General features: G+C 37.2%; 1 long non-coding RNA gene across 1 annotated transcript; it reads left to right on the forward strand.

Annotated features, from left to right (window-relative positions):
- Positions 1–393: 393 nt before the first annotated feature.
- On the forward strand, positions 394–5,562 carry LOC136268280 (uncharacterized). The gene is made up of 2 exons (XR_010706966.1): positions 394–4,896; positions 4,942–5,562. It is a non-coding gene; the product is annotated as an uncharacterized lncRNA (long non-coding RNA).
- The last annotated feature ends 618 nt before the right edge of the window (positions 5,563–6,180 follow it).

Consider the following 6,180-nt stretch of genomic DNA (forward strand, 5'->3'; position numbering starts at 1 on the left):
GAAACTAACTTGTTAATCCATAATGGTGTTATTACTGAGAGACAGCCCCGTCTTACTAAAAATGCTCAAACTGACACTCAACAGGCTAGTCAGTCTTCCTGATGAAAGTTTGGTTGGTACAATAGGTAGCAAAATGTTAAGAGTTTTGTATACAAATGTCGATCAGTTTTTAAATAAAACGCGATCTTCTTTCAGCTCAAATTACAGGCAATCACCCCCCCTGATATAATTATTATTTCTGAAATACTTCCCAAATCACCAAATTCTATCATTAGCTCGGCCCTGTTTGCACTTCCAGGATATTTTCTTTATTAAATTTTGATCCTGACATACAACCCCGCCACTTCTCATATACGTGGAGTAGGAATATTTGTCTCTAAGACGCTGCAGGCCTATCAAGTATGGGCTAGGATCCAACTCCGTGGATCTAACCTGTTATTAGTTGGCTGTATATACCGCAGTCCTACAGGTCATCTCAGTTCTAGTGTTTCATCTCTTTGTGATTTGTTTACTGGAATTGACAACTATACTCACTTATTAATTTGTGGGGATTTCAATTTTAATAAGTAACTTGGTCCGAACTTTCAGATTCAACCACTAATTCTCATGTAGAACCTTTTCTTGACTCAGAAGATGATCTATTCTTGTTCCAGCATGTTAATGAGCCCACAAGAATTAGACAGGGTAGCCTAATAGATTTAGTATTTACAAATGAAGAGGACTTGGTCAGTAATTTGTTATATCTTCTACCCTTGGGAAATAGTGACCATATCTGCATACAATTTGATTTAACGTGTTACTCAGAGCCCAAGAAGACAGACAATTTCAAGTATAACACAAGAGCAGCAAATATTGATCTAATGAAGTAAACTCTTGGTGATGTTGACTGGGTATCCATACTGGACCCCCTTGATTTGAATGATGCTTGGTTGCAATTTAAGTCAATTTTCTAAAAACTATTGACCAGTGTGTTCCTACATATAAACCCAAGGAAAAGAAAAGTTTGTATAGTAACTCTGAAGTATTTAGTTTGAAAAGGAGGAAGAATCATCTTTGGAAAAGGTATCTCTCAACTCGTTCCGCTGCAGATCTCTCAAATTTTAAATCAGTTAATAACCAGCTTAGGAGCTTAACTCATAACCTCAGAAAAGACTATGAAAAGTGACTATCCCAAGGTGTGAAATCTAGACCTAAAACGTTTTGGCGCAATATGTTAATTCAAGGACAAAAATACACCATAGTATTACTGAACTGCTTTCTGCCGATGGTTCTGCAATACACTCTGATACCTACCCTTTTTAATGAATATTTCTCCAGCGTGTTTACCTGTGAAGACACCACAACTATTCCTACAGTTGATCCAACCAGTTCCCCTCTTCTTAATGATTCCATTGAGATTACTCCTACAGTTGTATTCAATAAGCTTGCGGCTCTGCAAAGCAACAAATCTCCTGGACCTGACAGGTGGCTTATATCTGTTATTAAATCTGTGAGTGAATTTATTTCTGTGCCACTATCTATCTTGTTCAATAAGTCACTAAACAGTGGTATTTTGCCACCAGATTGGAAGTGTGCCAATGTAACACCCATTCACAAAAAAGGTGCACAGAATGTAGCCTGTAATTATCAACTGGTTAGTCTTACTTCTATTTTCAGCAAATTAATGGAATCTATAGTCAAGGATCATATCCTAAATCACTTATCTACAAACAACCTACTGTCCCCTTACCAATTTGGCTTTATACCAGGGAGATCGTGCTCCACACACACATTTCTGTTATTGTATTATTTAACTTGTCATTTAGATAATGGATATTCTATTGATGTAATCTAATTGGACTTTCAAAAAGCCTTTGACACTGTACCGCACCAACATTTATTACAAAAATTAACATCATTTGGTATTCATGGTAATGGATTGAAAGCTTTTTGTCTAACAGAAAACAACAAGTTATATAGTACTAAATGGTCATCAGTCTTGTTCCATACCAGTTACTAGTGGTGTGCCCCAAGGCTCCGTGCTGGGGCCTCTACTATTTACAATGTTTGTGAATGAGATACCATCAATTGTGTCAAGCCCTATTCTAATGTTAGCTGATGACACGAAAATTTTCGTGTCATTAGAAATAAGGATGACTACACCATGTTACAGAACGACTTGGATCTACTCCACAGATGGTCACAACAGTGGCAATTGAAATTTAATGTTTCCAAATGCAAGCATCTTCACTTTGGCCCAGCTCACCACCATGGCCCTTACTATCTCAATGGAACACTAATTGAGCTCAATACATCACACAGCGACCTTGGTATTCTTTTTGACAGCCAATTATAATTTCATGACCACACTGCTCAAGTCACCACCAAAGCTAACCGAGTACTTGGATTGATTAAAAAATCTTTTGATTATCTTGACCCTATCATGCATAACACAATTGTTCAGTACGTTAGTTCGACCCATCTTAGAATATAACAATGCTATTTGGGGACTTCATTACACTCTTGATCAGAGAAAGATAGAGAAGGTGCAACAAAGAACTAACCGTCTTCTCCCACAACTACAGGATAAATCCTATTCTGAGAGGTTGACATTATTATCTTTACCATCACTCCAATACAGACGTCTGAGAGGTGACCTAATTTTCCTTTATAAAATTCTTAATAACTACTTCAACACAGGTTTTACTAATTTATATACTTTCTCAAATACTACCCACACCAGGGGCCATCAGTTCAAGTTGTTTAAGGAACGGTCAAGATTGTTGTGTAGATCAAATTACTTTATTAATGGGGTCACCAATGATTGGAATAGCTTACCTACTTACGTTGTAAATAGTACTTCAATTAATACTTTTAAATCATTGTTAGACAGTTATTTACTAGATTCAAGATTTATTTTTGTATAATACTTTGCATTGATCGGGTATACAGGCTATGCCTTTACCCGTATTTAATCATAATCATAACAACACCATAAAGAAGTGATATCTACTAAATACCTTGGTAACCTCTCCTGGTCAGACCAGATGAGAGAGAGAGAGAGACGTCTTGTTTTGTTAAGACAATATACAACAACATAAGTACAGTGGTCAAATCTCCTGCATAACCTCTATAGAAACCAGGGGATTATGTTTGACAAGATGCTAACTGGTCATGCCAGTTAGTCTAGACTTTGAAAACTATTTACATTCTAATACATCAAGTACATGTGGTCACAACTTAAGATACAGGCAAGCCCCTACCCGATTTGATACCTTCATTACTACCTACCATCAACCATCCGGCTATGGAATTTACTACCTCCTGATGTTGTACACTCACAATCTTTAACTGATCTATACTACTCAGTAATTGAGGTCTGTACATTACCCCCAAATTAAATACCTCTTATGCACCTATCAATGTCATACCTCACCCACCCCGGGTAGAGTGGGGCAATACAGGGGAATCGGCAAAGTCTAGTATCAAATTCCCCCCAGTAATGGGGCTGAGAAGCTTGTCAAAAAGTCCCACCTTGAAAGAGGGGTTTCTATAGGGGATTTGATTTACCTGTTAAAATAATTTTTGGTTCAGCAAACTGCTGCCATCAAAAGCCCCAGGGATGGGGCAATATGTAGATGCCAAATCCCCAGTAGGTGTATGGGGACCCCCAGGGGGTGGGGCTTGACATTGATAGGTGCATTAGAATACTTTAACCTCATATATATGGTGCAGAGTGTAATTGCACCACTCTGTAAGTGTACTCTGTATGAAAATTTCCTGTCATAGCTACTTAGTAGAGCGGCTAAGCAACCAATTTTGATGAAATTGTTCACTGATAAAAGCACCAAATTGTTCTCAGTGTGAAAGTTGAGTGAGCCGGGTTGTGGACAGTTTTTGTTTTCGGTGCTGTATCTCCACCATGCAAGCGAATTACTTAAACGGTGATAAAGCCTATCCTATGGTGCATCAGTCCAGCAAGTTTCATCTATCCGTACTCCAAAACACTACCACGTTAAACTTGAATCTATTGCTCACTTTCATACTTGATTTTGAGAGTCATAGTACCATTCGTTGTCAAGTTATAAGTATTTCAAATCTAGATGTATTTCTGTAAATATTCATGCAGCTTCAACAAGACTGGCTCTTACAGAATCGTCCATAGCAAGTGTTTGGCTGATTGTTTGCAAATGAAACCTGGTACAGTGGTAATTCATAGTTGTCTCTCTGCACTGTATTAAAATCAGTCAGATAACTCGTTGAGTTTGGGAATAAGGAGTGATTATTGAAGAATTTTTGACAATTTTGCAACATGTGGCAATAAATAATCACCTTGTTTGGAAAAACTAGCAGGACTTTAAAGCTGAATTTAGCATCATTGTGCATGAAGCATTAATCACCTAAAATCTCAAGTAAATGCTGTTGATATATAGTTTTGGAGTTAGCTATGATGCCAAGTGTCCAGAGTTATAACTGTAAGAGTGAATAACACAGCTGAATGATAAAGGTTCAATGTTTAATTTTGAATTAGTTGTATATGAACATTCATTCTTGGCCACTTCATATATCAGCTGTTTCAGTTGCCAGTTAGTTTTACTTTCATGTATAATTGTACATGCACCTACTTTACAGCCAGGTGTTGTTGCATGGATTAAAACTTTAGTAATTATATATAGTTAGTTGTATTCTTGGCCGCTCCAGATATCAGCTCTTTAAGTTACCAGTTACATTGGTTGTTTGTTAGTTTTTTTTTATTCAGAGCTTTCCCGGAAGAACATTAAAACTGATGAACATAGTAGGTCAACCATCGCTGGCTCCAAGATTAAGTCACAATCTAATGATTTAGTTGGTATAGACACACCACACTACATTTGTCCCCCAATGAGTCCAAGAACCTCTTGAATGAGAGAGCGACAGGTAAGAGGTGTTTGTTTTTCCATGTTGTCATTGTCTTTTTGACAGTTTTTCACCAAGTTGAGTATCTGGGACTAAAAAAAAAACATTCAAATATGTAGAGCTGGTTTTGCCTACCGCAGAGAGTTTGACAAATTTCTCCAGAGATAATTGCCAATGGTGGCTCACATCTAGTCGTCACTCTTATTTGCAGATATGATCCACTATGCCTGAGACTTACCCTCACTGGAGCGGCACTGTCACTGATCAAGCATTGATGAAATCTGTCAACCCACCCTCCTAGCCAACGAGGAACAAGCAATTGGAATATCATAATGCAATAGCACAGAATATACACACAAAATATTTTATTGAATGCTTATAATACCTGCACTTGAGCACAGACTAAGAAGAACTGTCAACTGACAAGACATCATCTACAGTGGTAGTGCTTACTCCATTGGAGGTATTAGAGAGAAGACCATTCTTTAAGGTGAGATTAGCTTGCAAGTTGCTACTGGCCCTTTGTAGCAAGATCTATACAGTATTATATACTGCAAATAACATTGTAGAATGTGATAAACATTGCAGGCTAAATACATCAGTAATTGTATTGTGGAAACTTGGTCATGTGATATTTTATTGTAATAATGTCCAACCCTACTGATGCATAAATCTAACATCACTGAATTGAATATAATACTTGGAGCATGGCTGTTATTGTAGTTACACATGTCTGAAGGAATCAGTTAGTTAAATAGTCAGTCAGTAAAAAAATCCACTAAATAAGGTAGCAATTAAAATTTCATAGCAACTTATTGGAAGCATTTTGTGTTCTAAAGGTACCTTAATTTTGGGCTTTGATTATACCTAATGAATGCAGCTAAGATACAGTGAACTGAGGTATTGTGAGGCTGGCAGCTAAGTTCTGATCAATATATTTCCTGGAAAGTGCAAACCTTCATGAGCTCTGGCTATTGCTATTTACTTTACTTACACATAACTGATCCAAATATACATATCCTAGACAATTACACTTGACTGATTTCTTTAGCAGCAGCAATAATCTGTGACGTAATGAACACATCATTGCTTGTGTAATCATTTTACCCACCCTTTATTTGGCCAAAGCATTTCCATATACTGCTATCCCATCAATTAGCATAACTTTGGCATTATGATATACAGTGAAACCTCGTTAATAGGGCCACCTATGGGACCCATGATAAGTGGCCCTATTACTGAGGTGGCCCTATTACTGAAAACCTTATTAATGCAGCCATAAAACATAATGGCCTTATTATTGAG

This window comes from Dysidea avara, chromosome 10 (assembly GCF_963678975.1).
Source record: "Dysidea avara chromosome 10, odDysAvar1.4, whole genome shotgun sequence".
Classification (NCBI taxonomy): domain Eukaryota; kingdom Metazoa; phylum Porifera; class Demospongiae; order Dictyoceratida; family Dysideidae; genus Dysidea; species Dysidea avara.